We start from the raw sequence: 25,845 nt of genomic DNA, 5'->3' as shown, positions 1-25,845 counted from the left end.
TTAGGAACTTCTAGAAGGAATGCTAGGGTCTATAAATAGGGGTCTTAGGATACCTTTTAGGACACGGATTTCCAGACGCAATACAGGCTGGCACGCACTGAATACGAAAAACATTCCAAAGAATATTCTCTTTGTTTTCTCGTACAATCGCCGCCGCCGTCACACAAAACTCTAGACATTCCATTCACTGTTCTATTAATGATGTACTTATTACAGTGAATCTTTGTTTATTGAATGAGCGTTGATTGACCATTTATTACTGTTTTGTGTTTATTATTCACACCCCTTCGCTCCCATTCGTTGGATATCCTGATTCTGCCGGGATATTCAACAGGCTTTTTGGGTAATCGAGTCGTTGTGTTCTTTTCAACCTTTCTAAGGTTTCACCTAACTCACGGTCCTGACAAAATTTTTATAATTTTTATGTATTCCCATTTGTGGCGTGTTTCCCATTAGTTATTTTCTTTTAAAATTTTATTTTTATTTTAATTTCCGGATGAAATTTCTAAAAGTTGTGAATCCTGTAACATTCGTTACTTATCAAACCCGAAAACCCGACCCATTTTTTTCGGCTTTGTTTATAAAGATACATACATACTGTAAGGCCCCGAACCCCGGGAACCCCACAGTTGGTAATCATTCAAAACACTCGTAATAATAATTAAACTTAAAAACAATTCTTTTCATTAAAATAAGCATCACAGAGTATAATTCGGCGGAAAACGTAAATAATATAATAAGTTCCCAAAACCAGGGAATTTTGCCCAAAACCAACTAAATTATCTTTAATAAAAATTTTTTTAAAAATAAATGTTTAATAATAAAATCTACAAATCCCGTATGCCCTTCACCGTCCAAGTAGCTTTGTGCACGTCCAAGCGATAAGACATCCTCTTCCTAACCTGAAACTCACACTAACATGCACACAAAGTCAGCTTAAGCTGAGTGAGTTCAAGTTTTAAATAAGTAACAAAAGTCTTAATTATCATTCCAACGGTTTTAAAAACTGTAAACGGAAATACATCAGTTAGGTTATCACCTTTAATAAATAATCATCCTTACGTATGAACATATCTACACGTGCATTCTTATATATATATATATAACATTTAGGGCCGAGAAAACGTACAACCCAAACACGTAACATTCAACGCATGCAAACATGAAGTAGGCATACGCAACATTCAGTAGTCGAGACGACTACAACATTCGCCAAATATTGGCCATTCTATAATATATAGATATATACATACACACATTCTTTAACATTCCAATGCCTACTAACACTAGCAAGCCTATGTAAAATCGTCTGAAACATTTCATCAAGCAAAATCGCTTAGGTTTGCAAGCTAGCCCAAAACTTAAAAAGAGTTAAACGGGGCATCAAGAACTCACCTGAGGTCAACCAAACACCAGCAACGAGCTAATGAATCCCTAAGTGCTCACCCACAAGTAAGGGCCTGTAAATTGCACACAACGCGTAACTAAACTGAACCGTAAGAACACACTTGCCTAATGGGCCGTTTAAGCCCAACACTTTGGCCCGAGGCCCAACCCATACCCAATTACTTTACCTCAGCCCCTAAAACCTTTTAATTAACCAAATCCACCCTACGATAATGGTCGGGGCTAACCATGATGCACAACTCACCCGCCGGTAATCAAATCGAGTCGAATACGCGCGTAATAAATCTTAAAACCAATTGTCAAACAAATCAGCCCCAAATGGACCAAATTCCCATCTTAACCTTTTCTTACAGTATAATTATGTCACCCTAGTTGATAGGGTTGACAGTTCCTTTTTACCACTCTCAATTTAACATTTAAACAAAATTCGCGCACGGCCGACTCGATTGACCAATCATCAACCAAAACAGCCCCGAGTATCAAAAAAGTAATTTTCCCTCAGCTCTTAGACTCCCCTAGGGCTGTGCAAACTGATTCGGTTGGTCATTCAATCGATTAATGCATCAAACTCAACAATTGACAATTCTACACCCGATAAACCCTAGTTTTCGAACTAAAATCGATTGACCGACCTAAACACCTCCAATGGCCACGAAATTTTAATATGATGTAAATGCCATACCCGGGAATATTTCAACACCAGAAACTCTAATTTTTATCCACGGGAAGTGGGTCAATTACACCTTGGCCGACATCTGTCCAACGAAAAGTATCGGCAAAATTGAGCATCAAAACGATTAGGGGTGAACGAAAAGAGTGTTGGGGATTGTGGTACATACCTTGAACTACTTCTAGGAGCTTGGAATTGATCAAAAAGTCAAAGCAAGGAATGGGGGAGGGCTGTTATTCGGCCGATCGCTGCTGGGGGGGGAGGCTAGGGTTAGGCTAATTGTTTTATGATATAAATAAAATAGTTACATCCAAGTCCCTCCAAGTTGAAGTGTAAGGCAAAATGGAAGGAAAAGTTAAGTTCTTTAACGTACCGGATGACGCAAAGGCTTCCGAGAAACGTCGGTTAAATCCCGAGAATTATACATACTCTACAAGCTTTAATTCTTGAAACCGGAATTAACGGGCGTTACAAGTCCACCCTCTTTACAATGGGATTCGTCCCCGAATCCTGATGCGACAGGAACAACTGCGGATAGAGTTTCATCCTCTCATCTTCGGATTCCCAAGTAGCCTCGGAACCCCTACGGTGCCTCCACTGCACCTTCACCTGCCTAACCACCTTGTTCCTCAAACGTCTTTCCTGACGGTCAAGTATTGCAATAGGCTCCTCCACATAGTTCAGCTTACTATCAAGCTCAATATCATCAAGAGGCACATGGGCCTCCTCATACGCTAAACACTTCCTCAAGTGGGACACATGGAAGGTAGGACGAATCCCCGCGAGCTCATCAGGCAATTCCAGCCTATACGCTACCTCACCAACATGAGACAATATACAGAACGGACCAATGAACCTCGAACTAAGCTTCCCCCTCTTACGGAAACGAATAATGCCCTTCCAAGGAGAAACTTTCAACATAACCCAATCCCCAGCCTCGAACACAATAGGTCTTCGCCTTTTGTCCCCATAGGACTCTTGACGATCCTGAGCGGCCTTCATAAACGCATTAATTTTATCGAGCTTCTCAGTCATAGCATCAACTACCTCCAAACTACCCAACTGTTTCTGTCCAATGGAACCCCAGCAGACTGGAGTCCTACACCTCCTACCATACAGCATCTCAAACGGTGGCATCCCAATCGTGGCGTGATAACTGTTGTTATACGAGAACTCTACCAACGGTAAGTGACGATCCCAACTACCACCAAAATCGATTACACAGGCCCGCAACATATCTTCAAGAGTCTGAATGGTCCTCTCGGATTAACTATTCATCTGCAGGTGATAGGCAGTACTGATGAGGAGTTTGCTACCCATCTCCTCGGGAAACTTTTTCCAAAATCTGGAGGTAAAACGCGTATCCTTATCCGAAAAAATAGATACCGGCACCCCGTGCCTAGAAACGATCTCACGAATAAACACATCGGCCAACTGCTCGGAATTAAAAGTCTCTCGGATCGGCAAGAAATGAGCGCTCTTGGTCAATCTATCAACAATTACCCAAATGGTGTCATTACTACCCTTAGGAGTACGACGCAATTTAGTCACAAAATCCATAGTAGGATGCTCCCACTTCCACTCAGGTATTTCTAAAGGTTGAAGCTTCCCGAACGGCTTTTGATGCTCGGCCTTAACTTGTAGACACGTCAAACACTTACTCACATACTGAGCCACCTCAAACTTCATCGCAGGCCACCTATAATTCCTCTTCAGGTCTTGGTACATCTTGGTCGCGCCCGGGTGAATAGAATAGCGCGACTTGTGTGCCTCATCCAAAATTTTATCTCTGAATCCCCCATACTTTGGTACCCATAAACGACCATCCTTATACTTCACCCCGTCACCGACGTCTTCCAACAATTTCTCCTGACCCCAAACACGCTCTGACATAATCCATTCCACCTGCAAAGCCTCATTCTGAACGCTGGCTATTTGCTTCAAAATATCGGGTTTAAGGATAAGCTAGTAAGATTTTACACGAATCGGCTTCAGTCTCTCCTTCCGGCTCAACGCGTCAGCCACCACGTTAGCCTTACCTGGATGGTACATAATCTCCAAATCATAATCCTTAATCAACACCGACCATTGACGCTGGCGCATATTCAATTCCTTTTGTTCGAAGAAATACTTTAAACTCTTATGATCGGTATAGATAACGCAAGGAACACCGTACAAGTAATGCCTCCACAACTTAAGCGCAAACACAACCTCCGCCAGCTCTAAATCGTGTGTAGGATAATTTGCCTCATGAGGCATCAACTTCCGTGAGGCATAAGCGATGACTCGGCCTCGCTGCATCAAAACACAACCAAGCCCCTGATAAGAGGCATCAGAATAAACTACCAGATCGTCGGTGCCATAAGGTAGAGCTAAAATCGGGGCATGCGTCAACCTGTTCTTCAACTCGAGAAAAGCCCCCTCCTGCTCAGTACCCCAAATGAACTTAACACTCTTCTTAGTTATCCTGGTCAGTGAAGTAGCAATTTTCGAAAAATCTGGAATAAAGCGGCGGTAATACCCCGCCAAACCCAGAAAGCTACGGATTTCAGATGGAGACTTAGGAGACTCCCATTCATTCACGGCTTCCACCTTTGCAGGGTCAACCAGAATACCACTCGGGTTAATAACATGACCCAAGAATTGAACCTCACGCAACCAGAAGGAACACTTAGAAAATTTCGCATACAACTTGTTCTTTCTCAGAGCTTCCAAAACTTCCGTGAGATGACCGGCGTGATCGGATTCGCTTTTGGAATATACCAGAATGTCGTCGATGAACAAAATAACCGATCGGTCTAGCATCGGCCTACACACCCGGTTCATAAGATCCATGAACGCGGCCGATGCGTTGGTCAGACCGAAAGACATCACGAGGAACTCGTAATGTCTGTAACGAGTGCGGAAAGCGGTCTTAGGAATATATTCCTCCCAAATTTTCAACTGATGATACCCGGACCTAAGGTCGATCTTCGAGAACCAACTAGCTCCTTGGAGCTGATCAAATAAGTCGTCGATCCTCAGGAGCAGGTACCGATTTTTAACAGTGAGCTTATTCAACTCACGGTAGTCAATGCACATTCGCATGCTACCGTCCTTCTTCTTAACGAACAAGACCGGGGCACCCCAAGGTGAGATGCTCGGTCGAATGAAGCCCTTATAGAGCAAATCTTCCAACTGAGCCATAAGTTCCTTCATTTCATTCGGCGCTAGGCGGTAAGGAGCTCGGGAAACGGGTTTGGCTCCCGGTACAAGGTCTATCTGGAACTCGACCTCGCGATCCGGTGGCACATCTGATAAATCATCTGGAAATACATCCGGGAAATCCCGAACAATATGAACATCACCGACGGTAGCCACCTCGGTATTTACGTTTATAGCATACGCCAGATATGACCTGCACCCCCGCTGCATCAACTTTCCCGCCTTAAGCATGGATATAATATGTGGCGTAGCAACATTCCGATCACCGAAGACGGTGATTTGGGTCCCATCCGGGGCCCTCAAACGAACAAGTTTCTGACCACAAATGATTTGAGCATCAACACTTGCGAGCCAATCCATCCCGAGCACCACATCGAAACAGCCAAGCGGCATCAAATACAACCGCACCTGAAATCTATACCCGGGCAACTCGATGGAACAACCCTGAATAGCCCTAGACACGGACACGGATTTTCCTATGGCAACCTCAATCACAAACACATCGACCACGCGCTCGGGTGATTTATTAAACGAGGAACAGAAAGCGGTAGACACAAAACTTCTACTGGCACCCGATAAAACTGACGCCTGTAACTCATCAAGTAGAAAAGTACCTGGGACGATATTATACTACTGCTTAGCTACACGGTCAACACATACGATTTCAAGGAAAAAGAAATTATAACGGTGGAATGAAAGCTAAATAAGGAAAAGTACCTGAAACGACATCCGCATCCTCTTTTGCTTCCTTCTTGGAGATGTTGAAGGCCCTTGCCCTGGCTTTCGGCTTCTCTTCCATCTTCTCTCTTGAGGAAGTTCCCTGACCAGATCCCCCCACCTTACTGGTATGACAGCTTGATGACAAGTGACCGGAACCCTTACAGCGGAAACAAGTCAGAGTCGGACACTCGTAATGGGGGTGCCCAACCTTATCGCAACGAAAACAGGTGCCGGACCCACTCTTACACTTCCCCTTGTGTAGTTTGCCGCACTTCTTGCAATTACTGAACGCCGCATCCCTCATAAACTCAAAAGTTTCAGTCTTCACCCTTTTCCCAGATGAGCTAAAATTGCTTCCCCCGGGCCGCTTGCCATACGAATTAGTGTTCCAAGTCTTCCTAACCTCGGTCGGTGGTAACTTCTCCCTCTGATCATACAATGTACCTGCCAAGGTAACCACCGAGTGAAAGAAGTTCATGTCGGTGGTCACCACACCCCTACGAATATCCACCGGAAGGCCCTTCACATACTTCTTAATCCTTTTTGCCTTAGGGGTAACCAGATCGGGACATAAGCAAGCCATTTTGTTGAACTTGGTGGTGTATTCCCGATGTGTCATACTGCCCGCCTCCAAGGTCAAGAATTCTTGTTCAATTTTATCTAATTCGTGCGGAGGACAGAACTGATCGAGAACCAACTTTTTCAATCCGTCCCATGTCATCCTCCTAATCGATCGATCACCCATAGCCTGCACCAGATTATCCCACCAACATAATGCCTCGGAACGAAACGAGGCGGTAGCATAAGTGACCATGTCTTCTCCCTTGCACTGACTAACCCTCAGAACGGCCTCCATCTCTCTCACCCATTGATGAGCTGCCAAAGCATCTTTCGTACCATCAAAAGAAGGAGGGTCACACTTTTTAAAGTCCCCATACGAACAACCCCAAGTAGATACACTAATAGTTCGAACCTCTTCCTCATCCCCACTCGGTACATACACATTTTTTTCTCTTCCTCGACCAGTGTCTCCTTATCCTTCTTCCCTTTATCCGAACCTTTACCAACCAATGACTCTTCCATGGCCCTAACGGCCTCAGCAACGATCTTGGGAATAGCGCTATGGAGCACCTGGTAAACCTCGTCGGCGATAGCCGCGCGCATAGCAGGATCTAAGGCGGGGTTATCCGCCTCCTCATGAATCGGGGTTCCCGCCCGCTGGGGAATAGGAATCTCTCTCTCGGCTTCAGCACGTGGCTTACGACCACGGCCGCGAACACTAGGACCACCTCTCTTAGCAGCTCAAGTATTAACCATGACTTATCCCTACAAAGACAGAATGTTAACACGGTCAAGTACAAGTGGTAATTAGAACATGTAAGGTAAGGGTAAACTGCTAATGACGTTGATCAAGTGTAATTAGTCGTTTACTTTACCCGCCCGTCCTAACCACCCCCTGCCCCCTAACCACGTTAGCCTTCTATCTAACACTTAAACAGTTAATCACATACCAGGAACTTTTAAATTTAAAGGAATGACTAAATAATTAAAAGTTACCTCTTGGCGTGCAGCTACTCGCGGTGGGCATACTGGTCTCTTTTCTTATAGTTCGAGTCCAAGCATTCGGGGATGCTCGGATCCCTCGAACCATGGCTCTGATACCAACTTGTAAGGCCCCGAACCTCGGGAACCCCACAGTTGGTAATCATTCAAAACACTCGTAATAATAATTAAACTTAAAATAATTCTTTTCATTAAAATAAGCATCATAGAATATAATTCGGCGGAAAACGTAAATAATATAATAAGTTCCGAAAACCAGGGAATTTTGCCCAAAACCAACTAAATTATCTTTAATAAAAATATTTTAAAAATAAATGTTTAATAATAAAATCTTCAAATCCCGTATGCCCTTCACCGTCCAAGTAGCTTTGTGCACGTCCAAGCGATAAGGCATCCTCTTCCTAACCTGAAACACACACTAACATGCACACAAAGTCAGCTTAAGCTGAGTGAGTTCAAGTTTTAAATAAGTAACAAAAGTCTTAATAATCATTCCAATGGTTTTAAAAACTGTAAACGGAAATACATCAGTTAGGTCATCACCTTTAATAAATAATCATCCTTACGTATGAACATCTTTATACATACATTCCTATATATATAAATATATATATATAAATAACATTCAGTAATAACATTCAGGGCCGAAAAAACGTACAACCCAAACACGTAAATTCAACGCATGCAAACACGAAGTAGGCATACGCAACATTCAGTAGTCGAGACGACTACAACATTCGCCAAATATTGTCCATTCTATAATATATATATACATACACACATTCTTTAACTTTCCAAGGCCTACTAATACTTGCAAGCCTTTGTAAAATCGTTTGAAACATTTCATCAAGCAAAATCGCTTAGGTGTGCATGCTAGCCCAAAACATAAAAAGAGTTAAACGGGGCATCAAGAATGCACCTGAGGCAACCAAACACCAGCAATGAGCTAGGGACTCCTGTAAGGCCCAGTCACCGGTAACCCTACTTTCGTGTTGGATTTACTCATAAACACAGTTCTAAATATCAGAGTTAATTAAAAACTTTACGCGGAATATAAAACTTTCATAAAACATTACATATCAATTCATAATCATGTCTTAAAACATTCCTCTTGTCTTTCAATAATCAAAACATAACTTATAAAACATATCAGATCTTCAGATGCCAGGCTTTAGTCTTCTGCCATGTGTCCTCCACTCAAGCCAGCTGTCTCATCCTACTCACCTGCGTGCATACTAAAAGTCAGCTACGCTGAGTGAGTTCTAGTTAATCATACAATACCATACAATACCTTATTACATACATACGTACTTAACCTCATAACTTTCTTTCATACACACATAAGTACTCATACCTTCATTCTTACTTACATACTTTCTTTACATTCATAATCATACGTTTTAAAGAGCCTTTCGCCCTATAACCTCACAGATATTATAAGGGTCTGGTCCCTAACATCACAGATATTATAAGGGTCTGGTCCCTAACATCACAGATATTATGAGGGTCTGGTCCCTATCCTCACAGATATTGTAAGGGTCTGGTCCCTAACATCACAGATATTATAAGGGTCTGGTCCCTAACATCACAGATATTATAAGGGTCTGGTCCCTTGTTTTCGAATATTAGTAGGGTTCGATTCCCTCTTCGTTACCATACAACCATACATCATACCTCGAGTATTATTAGGGCTCGGTATCCTTTTCGTAACCATACAACCATACAACCGTCATTTCCTTCTTTTATTAGCTTTATTACGTTCATACACATAAACGTACATATCATACTTACCATATTTATAACGTTACAACCTGACAGTACGTGCAATATCCGAAGATCGTTCACGTACCATCAAGCAATCATTCATACATATCACATATATCACATATGGCATACACTTATCACTTAGGATGAATGTATTAACAACACATCAAGTATGCACACAGCCCCGAAAACATAACAAGGAATGGGGCTAGAAACTCACCTGGATCCTGTTACGCTCGCCGTTGATCGTAATTCCTTTCTTTAACTGGGCTCGGCTAACTGTATAATATTTACACATATCAATTAACTACTACTACTCGTTTTGTATTTCTATCTATATATGACCCACAACGAACGGGGGTCCGGGGGCAGCGCCCCTGGCAGCGGGGTTCTAGGGGCGGCAGCCCCTAGCGGGGTCCAAGGGGCAGAGCCCCTGGCTGGGGTTAAGCTGCCAGGTCAGCTTGGAAAAATTTTATTTTCGATAACTGCCTTAACACATTTTCCATTAGGTTTTTAATTTATTTTCTAAACGAACTTCACTTCAGGCGAAGTTAAACCTTAGGCGAACTTGGCTTCAGGCGAAGTTAAACCTTAGGCGAACTTGGCTTCAGGCGAAGTTAAACCTTAGGCGAACTTGGCTTCAGGCGAAGTTAAACCTTAGGCGAACTTGGCCGTAGGCGAAGTTATCCTTAGGCGAACTTGGCTTCAGGCGAAGTTAAACCTTAGGCGAAGTTACGCTTGAAGGCGAAGTTACGCTTGAAGGCGAAGTTCATCAGGCGAACTTAATCTTGCAGGCGAAGTTATCGCGCTGCAGATCTGTTTGCCCATAAATCCTTCGTTTCTTAGCCAAATAACTCGATTTTGGTACCCACGGAATCGTATGATCGGCGCCTACAAATCCCAACCATCAAATCGGCCTAAAATCGACGTTTTAGGGGTCCGATTTGGGCAGTTTGGGTTTCGGGTCCGGTTAACCCATCCAATCCTAACCATTTTCAGTAATATTAGCTTTGGAGGATTTGTTCTTACCTTACCAACTCAGATCTATCAACAAAATCTCGGGTCTCGGCTTCGAATCTTGATCGGTTAGAATGTGTGTGTTTTGAGTGTGTGAAGAAAGAAGGTGGAAATGAAAGATTGGGTTTGGGATGGGATATTTATATCCCTCAAAGCCCACGGACCCGAGGCCCATTCTCATTTAACCCATCTTACGCAATCTAAGCCCAACTCCCTCCTTACTCGACATTAAATAATTAACAACGTGAAATCACTAAACATAACTTTCTTTATTTATAATTAAAATTTTAGGATGTTACAACTCCCCAAGTGCTCACTCACAAGTAAGGGCCTGTAAATTGCACACAACGCGTCACTAAACTGAACCGTAATAACACACTTGCCTAATGGGCCGTTCAAGCCCAACACTTTGGCCCGAGGCCCAACCCATACCCAATTACTTTACCTCAGCCCCTAAAACATTTCAATTAACCAAATCCACCCTACGATTATGGTCGGGGCTAATTATGATGCACAACTCACCCGCCGGTAATCAAATCGAGTCGAATACGTGCGTAATAAATCATAAAAGCAATTGTAAAACAAATCAGCCCGAAATGGACCAAATTCCCATCTTAACCTTTTCTACATCATAATTATGTCACCCGAGTTGATAGGGTTGACGGTTCCTTTTTACAACTCTCAATTTAACATTTAAATGAAAATTTCGTGCACCGCCGACTCGATTGACCAATCACCAACCAAAACAGCCCCGAGTATCAAAAAAATAATTTTCCCACAACCCTTAGACTCCCCTAGGGTCGTGCAAACTGATTCGGTTAGTCATTCAAACGATTAATGCATCAAACTCAACAATTGACAATTCTACACCCGATAAAACCTAGTTTTCGAACTAAAATCGATTTACCGACCAAAACATCTCCAATGGCCACGAAATTTTAATATGATGTAAATGCCATACCTAGTAATCTTTCTACACCAGAAACTCTAATTTTTATCCACGAGAAGTGGGTCAATTACACCTTGGTCGAAATCTGTCCAACGAAAAGTATCGGCAAAATTGAGCATCAAAACGATTAGGGGTGAACGAAAAGATTGTTGGGGATTGTAGTACATACCTTGAACTACTTCTAGGAGCTTGAAATTGATCAAAAAGTCGAAGCAAGGAAGGGGGGAGGGCTGTACTTCGGCCGATCGCTGCTAGGGGGGGCTAGGGTTAGGTTAATTGTTTTATGATATAAATAAAATAGTTACATCCAAGTCCCTCCAAGTTGAAGTGTAAGGCAAAATGGAAGGAAAAGATAACTTCTTTAACGTACCGGGATGACGTAAAGGCTTCCAAGAAACGTCGGTTAAATCCCGAGAATTATACATACTCTACAAGCTTTAATTATTGAAACCGGAATTAACGGGCGTTACACATACATATATATATATATATATATATACACATATATATATACATATATATATATATATATCTCAAGTTTTGTTTAATGTAGGTTATATTCGTCGATTTCTAATGAATTCGTTAAGTTGACCCGATTTATCGTTACGCCTTTATTATTCATTGTTAATATTGTATTCAAAATAATTTACGTTTATCATTCGATCATTTTCCTTTTATTTTTTTCAATAAACGTAACTGCGGGTATTAATGATTTATCAATTCAAGCTACCGGGTAGAATATGAAAATAGTACAAATTATAAAACTCTTAAAGTTCAAGGTTCAAGTTAAAAATTTATATTTAAATTTGATTTAAAAGGAAATGAAAGATGGAGGGATGAATATGTAAATTATATTTAAAATAATAATAAATAATATAACCAACTCACCCAGCCCTTAAACCACCCCCAACCACGCTTTTCCGGCTAACCGGAATCCGGCGCCGGAGTGGCCGACGGCACCCTTTAAATACCCTTCTTAAATATATTAAATATTATAAGATCGTTAAAACTTCGTTAATATATCCTAACTAACTTACTAATTGCGTTTCAATGATCTAATTATCCGTCAATCGAGGCCGTAATGAACGCCAGAAAATCCGGAAATTACATTAACGGAATTAGCGCGTACACGCTCCAATTGAGAGTATAAATAGAGGTTTAGGACTCATTACAACTCGCTCATACTTCCCTTCCTCTCAAAATCACTTTATAATACCCATAATTTTTCTTCAAGCTTCGGCTCCGGCGACTTGTCGTTCGTTAACGGATGTCTTTCCCATAGCATATGGTTAATACACAGATCTTACACCACCAAGACCTGGGTTCGAAACCCGGGTCAATCCCATATTGTTTTATTAAATATTTTTCAGTTTATTAATAATAATTAAATCAATTTAATCAATTAAAAATCAAAATAAATTTATAAAAACCTTTTTAAATTAAATAAAAATTATGTAAATTAACTATAACGTATATCTCACCATTTTACATTTAAAAACCAAGTTTTTCGTTTTCTTAAACCGTTATTAAAAATCGATTATTAAACATAACATAAACTTTAATTTTCTAAAAATCGTTTCGTTAAAGCAACAATTATATTTACGACTTATAAACAATAGTTCAAGCTTTTCGAACGTATAAACTCCATATTCTCGCCGTTAAAATACTTATATTGTATATATAACCAATTTGCCGTCAAAGCATAAGTAATAATATTATAATAAAAATATAAAGATAATATAAAATAATTCCTTACAAGTCATACAATAAACAATCCCGTACGCTTATCGATTAAGTCTCGCTTTTACTCAATTTAGTTAGTGCGGATCGCTTGCTTTGGATTTTCGTGACGTGTTCGATTGTTTACCATTTTCAAACACTTTCGAGTTCTCCTTTGCACCTCATATCCTAAGGTGAGTTTTTCACAACCCCCTTTTAAACGTTTTATTATTTTGGGGTAGCATATGTATTTACTACATAACATCAAGTGTGTCGCTTTCGATTATAAAACTACAATTCGTATATGGATTTGTATGTTACTTGAATTACTTGCTCGAATATTACTTGCACGTGGGAACCTCATTAAGTTTGATCATACGCTCCCCTTTGCACTTCGGTCCATTTTGTACCAAGTGGAAAAGGGCCTCATTATCCGAGTACGTTGGTTGTTAACAATTGGAAAGGACCTTACTTGCGCGATTACCCGAGTACGTTGGTTGTTACCACTGGAAAGGAACTTACTTGCTCGTTTATCACATGTCTATGAATTGTAAGGTTTTTATGTACGTCTCACCAGCTATATTTATAGCTGACCTTTATTTTATATATATGTTACAGGTACCGTGATTAGGGGATGAAGCCTTAAAGACGCTTAAAATACCTAGGTTATTTAACAAACAAGACATTTGTTTTTTTTTATTATGATTTGATTTCAATTTTTATTATCTTAACTTGTGTTACTTGGCTTATTAATGAATTAATGTTATTATGGTCACCAAATAGTGTCACGTGTGTTTGAACAATCTGTACGTCACACTCGGGCGTTTCCGCTTTAGCTGGGGTGTTACACTTTGAAGTTGTAGGATATATATGCTACCCGCAAAAGTAATAAAAACCGTTAAAAGGGTGTGAGAAAACTGACCTCGAAGTGGAAGATAAACATTGCAATGAAAACCGAAAGCATTATAACGAAACTGAAGCAACCGAAGTGCGTTAAAGAACCCGAAACGATCGAACTTCTCGAACTATAATTAAAACAAAAAAAATCTAACTAACGGGATTGAAGAAGTTAAATAACTTGGTTTTAGGAGTTAAACATTATTTTAGAATATTTTAACAACATTTTATGGCATTTTAGATTATAATATATGTTTTTAAGCTTAACTGGATTTGTAATATTTTAATAATAAAACTAACGCTAATATGAGAGTTATGGTATTTTACAAGGTACGGATTTTAAATGATGATCTTATCTCGAAAATGTTTATGATAACGCACTAAAGTTAGCGAAATAAAAGCTAACTCATTTTAACGGTTTTAATTATTTTAGTTTTATTTAATTACTATTAGTAAGATGCTTTAATATTTACGGAAAACGAATTTTCATTGGTCAAATCTATCTCGAAAACGTATACGTTAGTGTATTATAAAGATTAACGAATGCAATAATAATATAATATTATATTAACAGGTTTAAAGTTAACGAACGATTATAACGGATTAAGTTAACAAGCTAATAAATTAAAGTAACGGAAACATAAAATTAGTTTTCAACAAGTGTGGAAGTTGGTTTTTAGTTGAAAATGATAAATTAAAATTTATAAAAATTTGTTTAAGCTAAAAATAATTATATTTGATTTATTATGAGTTTTAATAATTTTTAACAAATTTAATTTGGTTTATACAATTAAGGAAAAATGATTTTAAAAAACATATACGCAAAAACGGCCTGCCCCGGGTCTATCCGTCCACACACTAGAGAACAAGCCATTAAGCTAGTTGGATGTTAAAAGATCATATGGAAAACAACTTAGATTAATATCAAAAGTTCATCTTCTTAATCCACAATCCTAGGTTTAATTCTCTTAATCCAATCCATAATTGAAGAAATTAGCTTAGGGGTTTTGAGTTACGGCTACAAAATATCAAAAAACATACAAAAATTGCCTCTAAATGTTATTGCTAGATGGTGAACGAGGCTTGTAGGAAAAACGAATTTAGACGGACACTTTAAGGTACTACTGTGAATCTCAACGACTTTTGACGTTAGGGACAAGTTTAGAAGAATGTTTGGGTTCCTTTTATAGCGTCAATTGAAGCGTAATAAGTTAATTTCTCATTAGTATGTTTTTACAAGACTTCCGGCCGTTTAGCGGCAGATGCGGAATTAATACGTGGATTCCAAGTCGTTATAACGCGTTAAAGATAGATGATGATTATGGTTGATTGTTATGGTCTAAAGCGGTTACAAAGATTAATTAGATTAAACAGAATGATTGAGGCTCGTCGAAGGTAAATTCCGTTGTAGGCGGCGACGGTACGGGGAAAACGGGTTTACGGGAAGGCTAGGTTGGGTTTTTGAATAAATTAATATAATTTGAATTCTATTTTTATTATGGCCCTTTAAGTTTAAAGATTCTTTAAATAAAAAATAAAGTATATTTACATTAAACACCTTAAACTTTGACGAGGTTATAATTAATGGAGTAATTTGTATTACTTGGATATTTACATATTATACTCGTATAGTTCGGGCATAGTTTAAATTTTAATTTCCGAAGTTTTGTTTGTAAGACCCCGAATCCCGGGAATCCTACAGTTGGTAATCATATCCAAAATTCACAAAAATTTAAAACCAAAGCGATTCGTTTTAGTAAAACAGTTCAGAGTAGTAAACAACGGAATAATAAATACCAAAATTCTCAAAAACAGGAAAAGTGTCCAAGGTTAAATATAAAATAAAAATATTCGTTTTATTTTGAAATCTCTTACTAGGAATGCCTTCAACCGTCCGAATAGTCTCTGGCACGTCCAAGCGATAATCTCGAGTCCTTAACCTGCAACTCAAACTAACATACACACAAAGTCAACTTGAGTTGAGTGAGTTCAAGTTTTAAATAAGCAATTTTCATAAAACATTTCAAGGTCACAGGTATAAAACAGTATAGATAATAATAGGCAAATGAATAATTAAATAAATAAATAAATAAATATTTAAATAATTCACCAAATAATATATACGCGGTTGAACATGCGTACACGGGCTTCTCCACCACGAGTCAAGACTCGAGTTATATATTGGACCCGGACACGGTAACACATAAGCACGTGACACGAGCCTCTCCACCATGAGTCAAACCCGAGTAATATATTTGACTCGGTCATGGCTTACAAACCTAAACACGTGATACGGGCCTCTCCACCACGAGTATAACCGGAGTAATATATTTGACTCGATAATGATTTAGCAAACGACGAGCCGCTCCACCATGAATCACGAGACACAAAGTCAAGGATCCGAGTAATATATTTGACCCGACTAAATGATGATTACGCCACACGGGCCTCTCCACCACGGGATTTAAAAACCCGAGTAATATATTGGACCCGGCCACGATCACAATACACACACATCAATAAGCCTACTCACATAAATCTTAGTCACAAGGAACTAAATAATTTCAACAATCGTAGGCCATCACGTAATATATATATATATATATAAGTCAGTCCAAAATATGAACTAATATAAATTGGTCTACTCGTATTCAATTAGTACCAGACCAAATAACATCCACGAACCTAGTCCATAAACAATAGTATAACCTTAAGGATTTTAAGACGAGTCTAAAATATCCTAAGGCATAGAATATAATTAACATATGGTCTCATAAATATACAAATACAAATAAGACTACAACCAATCAACCAAATAACTTCATTAAGCATAACCTTTAGTATATAATATCGGAACATATAATTATAGACGAGTCTATTATTATCCTCAAACTTAGGCTATCCATAATATATGATTTCTAGGAATATGTAATTATAAACGAGTCTGATAATGTCCCCAAATATAGACTATCAATAATAAATAGTTCTAAAAAGTATGCAGTTATTAACAAGTCCAATACTGTCCCCAAGCATAGACTACCAATATTATAAATCTTAACCAATCGATCAACCGAACAAAATCATCACGTGTAAACTATAATAATGCCTAGTCTAGGAGATAAAACAAGGCCTAATAGCATCTTCAATATATAATTTTTTCGGGAATATGTGATCATAAACGGTTTTAAGAATATCCTAAGACATATGATAGAAATTTATACATAATTCTAGAAATATACGATACCAGTAAAACTATACAATATAATCCAAATAGTTTAAACGGGTAAGATCTGGTAAAATTGTAATAGGATGTGTATGCCAGCCCAAAACGTAAAAAGAGTTTAAAACGGGCATCATGAACTCACCTGACACGAGCCATGCAAATATCAATGATTTAGAGAACCTCTAAGCCAATCCACAAATCACAAGCCTGTCGGATTGCAATCCAAGATTACTAACTAAACCGTACTGACTTGTTTATCCTACGAGGCATTCTAACAAGATTTGATGGACCTAAAGCCTCAACCATACCAATACCAATTACATCAGCCCCCGAGGCCATGTATTTACCAAAACCACCCTTAGTTTATTCCAAGGACACAGGATTTCCAAACTATACCTGAAAGTTGTTAATTGTATCGAATAAGCGCGTTAACGAGTTGTTTATGCACTTAGCAACCAAATCAGCCCCGTGTGGACCAAAATTAGTATAATTACAGCCAAACAAGTCCACACGACACTACACGAGTTGAATGGGTCAGTAATTCGCATGAACAACGCACAAACTACCAATTAAACGCGAATTTGCGTTGTACCGACCCGTTTGAGCAACCGACAACCAATTCAGCCCCATTAACAAAAAAAATTAAGTTTTTCACAGCCCGTAGATCTTTCCGAGGCTACACAATCTGAATTGGTTTTTAATCCCCTCAAACAACGTGCTAAACGCAACAATCAACAAACTAAACAACCGAAATCCTAGGTTTTCAATCTATCGACAATTGATCAATCAAACAAGCTTCATAGCTCTTGATACTAAAGTATAATAAATATGGCATACCTAGGAAAATGACGGAGAAAACACTTCACTTAAAACATCCCCAAACGGTACTCAATTGGATAACTACCGGTTAAGCCTAAAACGAACGAATTGATCAATAACGAGTATCAGGATAAGATTTTAGAATGCAAAGATGTATTTTATTAGATAGGAAAATCATAGTAATAAATTATGAAAAATTTACCAGAGTTTCATAAATGTCTTAGGTTGCTAAAAATATTTTTATTATATTTTTCTAGTGCAAACACGAATCATAAAAATTCCTCCAACACAGAAAGGTACGTGCAGCTATTTTAGTGCGCAGCGGAAGTGTTTTATTTGTTTAAAAATCATTACCAAACCAAATTAAACGATTCCAATTGGGTTGTAATCTTAACTCAAAATGTGAAGATCCATAAGTGGAACCAACCAATTTGGACTTGTCAATAAAAGGTTATGACGTCGGGAAGACAGACCAGAATACGACACCCCGCATCAGCTTTGACACCCGTTTTTATAAAATCATAAAAACCTTTCAAATCTCGTCCAAAAATTACAAGTTATACCTTTCTGGAAACTAGACTCAAAGTAGAACATCATGAAAACAAGATTCGATAAAAAAAAATCAATTGTCATCGAGTTACAGACCAAACAATAAACGAGTACGAATCTGTCAGCAAACTGTTATAATCAAAACTCAAACCCTAACATGTTTATGACATCTTTAGGGTTCAATAAAGGGTTTAATGGTGAAAAATAGGTTCCTTGACATGGTACTAACCTGTAATTAGTTGGGAGAAGGCTTGATTATGGTTGGAGAGAAGCAAATTGATGGGGGTGGGAGTTTGAAGACTGCGATCGTAACATCCATGGTTGCCAACATTATTTTATTATTTTTTTTCTTTTAGGTTATTATTTCCAACATATTACAGTATGGCCCCTCAATTATGCAATTGTGTTTACTTGTTTCAAAAGTTTATTAAATGAACTATTAGAATGCCCACAAGAGGCCCCTCAACCTTAAATATTAAAACCCGACTAACATACAAACTCTACAACATGCATGCCGGACTTTTAAAACGTATTACAAGGCTCTAATTTAGAAAGATGAAACCCCGACTTTTAAACATACATTTATAAACGATCGAGTCGATTAACAAAATTTACGGGCGTTACATTATTAGTTGAACGAAAATAAAAAAAAATGTACGAGTCACGAACTTGAATCCTCGGAAATATTTTATTGATGATAAATAGTAAATGAAATACATCGAACGACAAAGCGGGTCGGATACAAATCCAAGTATGAATACATATGAAAATTGACGATTGTCACATAGAGTACGTACAACGAAAATTAATAACTTCATTAAATATATATATATATATATATATGTGTGTGTGTGTGTGTGTGTGTGTGTAAACAAACCAAAAATTCAAAATGGGCCGAGTTCTCTCGTTTGAAAGGCAACAAATGTTTCAAGTTTCAGTACAATACAATTGTGCACGTAACTTAAACCGGCCAAATTCGTGTCGACTTATTGCTTCAGTGCTTGGGTTTTACCACCGCTCGAGTTTTACCAACTTGCCCCGGCGCAATGGGCTAGGTATAAACACTAGTTTGATATAATATCAAGTTATGGGCCGATGAAAGTCGAACGTTCGTTTAAAACCCATTAGGGTGTTTATGCTTGTTCTTACTCGTCTAAGACCACGAGTTTATGATTTTACAAATACTTTTTGTATCATGGACATGTTGGAGCTGAAATTGATCAAATATAAAGTTTCGGGTCCATGAGACTGAAAACTCATTTAAGCCCGTTTTTTGCGTTTACGCTAAGTTGTATTCAGTTAAGACATGGATTTCACTTAGAAGTTGATTTATATAAGTTTTATTTTCCATTTTTACACTTGGATTAATTAGAACATAACTCGATCTAATATCAAGCGTCGGACCGATTAAGTCGAACACTCGCTTAACTTATAAAGTTAGTGGTTTCCTTTCCGGATTCATGCACCATGCAAATAACCGGACCCAATGTTCGATTAGAGTTATAAGTATCTAATGAAATCATCTAAACTATATAGTTAGCACTGCTTTTCCTGATTCTTCGTTTTTATGATTTTATACACAATTATATTTTTCCATTTTAAAAATTAACCCCAAAACCCAAAATTCAATTTGTTCATGTATCATTGCTATTTATTTATCTTTGAGACATTCCTAATCCTAGACTCGTTTATTTCATGGACCTGCTTGTTGAAACCGAGCCTTCCGACTCGATCACTAAAAGATCGCCTATTTCATTGTTTTTTTTCCAAGTGAGTACGTACACTCCTCTTTTTACATTTTATACTTTTAGGGGTAGTATGCGTAACCTATTCAAACCAACAACTTTTGATATTACAAACCACATCCACAATTTCACAATATGTTTTTATTTGAATTTTCTCTTAATTATTGTTTGTGCCTCATTATGATTATGTGCTTAAATGTTTAGTTGTTGTTTATAGTTTGGCCTCATCCTCATCCACAGTTAAGTATGATCATATGCTGTAACACCCCGGCTTTAAGCGGAATACGCCCGGGTGTGACATACAGATCACTCATAAGCTCGTAACGCTATTTAAGCGACAATAATTGTATTTATTTAATTTCAAGACATCACAAATACACAATCAAAATAACAATACAATAAACTTTGAATTTCATTATGATGTGTTTCTAATACCGTAATAGTCCAACTAGTCTTCAATCCTTAAACTTCAACCCGCAGCACGCTTAAAATAATATATTTTGTCAACAATAATGTTGGTGAGAATTCATAAACTTTTGCATATATATGATATGAAAAGTGTAAAATTCACAAGTCAAGATGTATCATCTCAATCATAAAGTAAAAGAAAAGTAAATACATTATATTCCCGTTTGCTTGACATAAGTCAAATCTATTGTGAAACCCCCGTTCGCCGAGCTAATTCGAGTATAGTATATGATAATGATACCGCCATTAACAAATGGACAGCGCAGGTACGTCCCGTCGGACCCTCCCACTATGAGTATGCGTATGATACCACCATTGACAAATGAACGACGCGAGTACGTCCCGTCGGACCCTCCCACTATGAGTATAAGTCTCCACCAACAAAAACCGTAAAATAACTAGCACATAATCACATAGTTTACAAGCAATATAATACAATACAAATACATACAAGACACGCATGTGAATTTTAGTTTGACACAAGAAAACCAAGTTTGGACGTGCTACATCCCAAAACATGTAAAAGTAAAAAGGAGTTATGAAAACTCACCTTTAAAATCGGAGCAGAAATAAAGATAAAACTGAAATGCGTCAAAGGAACCGAAACGATTGAACTTCTCGAACTACAAAAGTAAATATGAAAATTTCAAGAATAACTAACAGGATTAATAAAGTTAATTATTTTGGTTAAAGGGATATTCTATTATTTTAATGGGTTTTATGGATTTTATGGCATTATAATATTATTAATATTATATTTAGAATTTAACGGGTTTTAACGATTTTATATTATTTAATTAATAATTTATTATTAATATGCGAATTTTAATATCTAAGGAACATGGATTTTGTCGGCCAAATCAATCTCGAAAATGTTTGTATATTACAAAGGTTAACGAAATGCAATATAAAGGAAAAAATGACAAAATTAATTTATTATTAATTTGTTTAACTTAAAAAGTTTTTATTTGATTTCTTAATAGATTAAACTTGCTTTAATATAAAGGAAAAAGGTTTAGAAAATAAAATATCAAAAATTTGGCCTTGACCCAGGTTCAAACCCGGATCTCCAAGCTATTAGTCTAGGATCTTAACCAGTTGAACCAACTTAGGAGTTGTTACTTAAACGAAATCAAAAATATTTATATTATACTTCATATTCATCATCTACAACAAAAAATAATCCTAGGATTCAATCTGTTGTTTTGGTTTCATGAATTATAAAAGTAAGTTGGGGGTTTTGATTATTGGCTTAAAATGGTTCAAAAGCATATATACTTACTCGGAATAGTGGTGGAATAATGGTGAACGGTGATACACCGGAAAACAAACTTGAAAGATTGATTACAGGTTATAGAGTGTATTTCTGATTAAAAGTATATCATGAACGAGTTTAGACGAGGATTAGAATGATATTTATAGTCGCAATTGGAATATTTAGGAGTTATTGATTGTAATTGTGTTATAACAATTTCTGGCCGTTAAACAGGTATTACGGGATTAGTTAAGCTGTTATTATGCATAATTAATGAAGATTAATGTTTATTGTCTTGGTCTAAATGCGTTATGATAATTAATTGATCAATGAAAACGAGTTTGATGGAGTTTTAAGGGGGATTACCATCGCCGGATTTGCAGCCGACGATTAAGGATAATTATACGCGTTTTAATTCGTTATAATGCGTTATGGACGTTGATTAAAAGGTTGTCGTTGATGGAGAAAGAGATTATGATCTTTTATTTGGGATTTAAACGCGCAAAAGACAAGTTTTGGGGACTGCCGCCGGCGGATTTCCGGCCACCGGTTCTTCGCCGGAAAATCGTGCAACTAGAGGGGAAGCCGGGTGGTTTGGGAATTTAATTTATATTTACACAATTGACCCCTGCACTTTAAAGTTGTTTTAGAAATTAATTTAAAGTGTAAAATACATAGTCGGTTGTTATATCTAATGAAAATACTTTTGAATGCTAAAAAAAATTTAATAATTGCACTTTGAACCTCAAACTTTTGAAATGTTTTAAGATAGAAAATAAATAAATAAATAAATAAATAAATAAATAAATAAATATAATTTACAAGCTTGGATCCCGAGTCTTTAAGATGTATTAATATTAAAATGACGGTTATAGATTTTTGGTATTTAACTATTAAACCCGGATAGTTTGCAATTTGAATAAATATAACCTTTATAAAACTCTAAATCCCGGAAGTTCGTTAATCAAGCAAAATGAATAGGAACAAACGCACGTTAAAAACGAATATGATAAAACAAGGAAATGGGTCGATTTAACGAATGCGAATACAATGCAATTACAAATACAAATGACGAATATGTGCAACGAAACTTGTGATACACACACACACACATTAGTAAACAAAACCGAAAATTTAAAATGGGTCGGGTTTTCCGGTTTGAAAAGTAACGAATGTTACATACGCCCCCTAACTATTGCGGCTTTGTGCTTAATAGAATAGCGCTTCATTTACAACCTCCTTGTAATATGGTTGTGGCCTATTAGAAAAGAGCTTCAGTTATTTGAAATATATATACAATGGTAGTGGCGATGCTCTATTTACACATATGAATTGTGTCTTTGCCTCATTATATATATATATATAACTAGTGTATTGCTCACCAGCATTCGTGTTGATCAAATATTATTTTTATACATGCTACAAGTTTATTATAGGTTGATTTTGAAGATTACAGACTTGTCACCTAGATTGAACCTTTAGGATATTTTAATGAATTGAAGATTGCTATATTATTTGTAATTTGATTGTTTGAACAATTTGTATTTGATGTTGAATGAACGAGATGAGTCAATTAATTATTGTCATTTAATAATGTCATTGTGTGCATGTCCAATCAAACATCTCACCCATTTTCCATTGTTTTGGTTGGGGTGTGATAGAAGCCATACAAGTCATAAGATTTGAACAAAGCATGTAAAGAATCATAAAAGACGTGACGCTTTTCTCCATTTCAAACTCTTGAGTACAATATATTGTGAGGTAAATGAGGAAAACTATGACCTTGACGATAAATGAGTACATGCATTTATAACGTTTTTCATCACAATTATTTATAGAATAAAATATTGTAATTAATTTCTTCGGATTTGAGCATTAAATAGAATGATATATTTTATAGATGGTAAAACCTCAACATTAAATTTTAAAAAAAAAACAAAGAAATATTTGCTTATCTTATTTAGATCAATTTAAATTTAAAATTCCCTCTATTAAGACACCTCTCACTTCTACTTTAACAAATTAAATGTATTGTTTAGAAAAAAAGTTGAAATTAAATGCATTTATTTCCGAGACAGACTGTGTTATAGAAAAATTAGTTTTGTTGACTTTTTTATGTACTTTTATTAGTTGATAACCTTCATCTTTACTACACATACCTCTTCGCTCAAGTTTTACAATAATATGATTCATATCTTTTAATTTTTTATTTTCTTTTTGTTATCTTTACTATTATCATTATTTCTCAAAAACTTCTATTTTTTTAAAAACTTTTTTTGTTATTTTTCTTTTTATACTTATTATAAAATGTTTTTACTTTTTAACATAACCAAATACTTTTTTTATTATTTAGAAAAAAACTTCTAAAAATGTTTTAACTTATTTGGAGGAATGTCTTTAAAGATAATTTTTAGAGATAGTTTATATATTTTTTAAAAAATCTTAATATTTTTTAATGACTAAAAAAGATTATATAATATAATATTTGAACAAGTTTAGTTCTTTTCTCAGGCGACGTTAATCTTATGCACCTGAATCTACCAAAATTTTTTTAATCGTTTTTAAAGAGATGCAATATTATTATTCTTTAAATATATTTATAAAAAAAATTAAAATACTTGGTAGAGATGTTAACAAAACGATTTAAGTTTTTTAGATAAAGCATTTTAAGTGCTTTATAAATTTAAAAAACATTTTAATATTTAGTTTAATATAAATTTTAATTTTTCTCAAATACAGTATTTTTGAATCTTTTTTTCTTTCTAAAAAGAACCATTTAAAAAACTTTAAATGGTGGGATATGTCAAGTTTTAATTTGATTACATAATATTTTTAAAGGACCATTAACTATCTATTTAGGTAATTTAAAACTTAAGATATTAGATGAGTTTTAATTACTTCTCCAATGGTTATTATTATTATTATTAATTGCCTTTAATGATTGTAATTCCGACTTGTATTATTAATTAAATTTTAAATGAAAACTAGAAAGGTAAATATAACCCAAGAAATAAAGAGGAAATGTGATGAAATACTAATATTTCACCTTATATATAAATTTATTTTCCAAATATAATATTTTTTAATTATTTTGTTTTTATAAGATTTTTTAAACATATTTTAATTTTCACTTGCAACATTTGAAATATATAGTTTTAGAAATTATGAATGCGCCGATGCAACACGCTTATTTACATTTAAGCAGTAAATTTTATTCAAAATGTGTTGTGCGTAGCAATGCACAAGTAATCGAAGCACAAACATACAAGTCGGCAAGACTGCTTCATGGTTTTGATTATTTATTATTATTATTTTTTCTTTCCTCATACAGCTTTTAAACTATGATGATTAATAAAATTCGAATTTGGCATTGCAACATGCTTATTTTTATCAACGTTTCGATATTAACTTTATTCAAAACTATTTTTTGTGTAACCTTTATTCTAGATCGAGCCTTACACATTTCGATGATGTTTCCCTTGAGGCCATTAACCACGTTAACATCATCCCACAGCACGCTACAACGTCCCGTAGTTGTTATTGCTACTACGACTATTATATTATTATATTGTAAATCTAAACATGAATACAAATGACGAAAAAACTTTTATTATAATAATAATAATAATAATAATAATAATAATAATTACTACTATTACCACCACCACCACTACTACTACTGCTTGTAAGGCCCTGAACCCGGCAACCCTACTTTAGCATTGGATTTACACATGAACTTAGTTTAATACCTTGGGAGCATATATAAATTAAAGCATAAACTAAAACTTTTACATTACAACTTCTTTCTTTTACTAAATCTCCAATTTGGATAGCTTTGTACACACCTCAAGCTTGCCACGTCATCAACAACACCTA

Source organism: Bidens hawaiensis, unplaced genomic scaffold (genome assembly GCF_021521415.1).
Source record: "Bidens hawaiensis isolate Kalapana, Puna unplaced genomic scaffold, B.hawaiensis_p1.1 tig00001143_1, whole genome shotgun sequence".
Lineage (NCBI taxonomy): Eukaryota > Viridiplantae > Streptophyta > Magnoliopsida > Asterales > Asteraceae > Bidens > Bidens hawaiensis.
Note: the sequence above shows the minus strand (reverse complement) of the source record.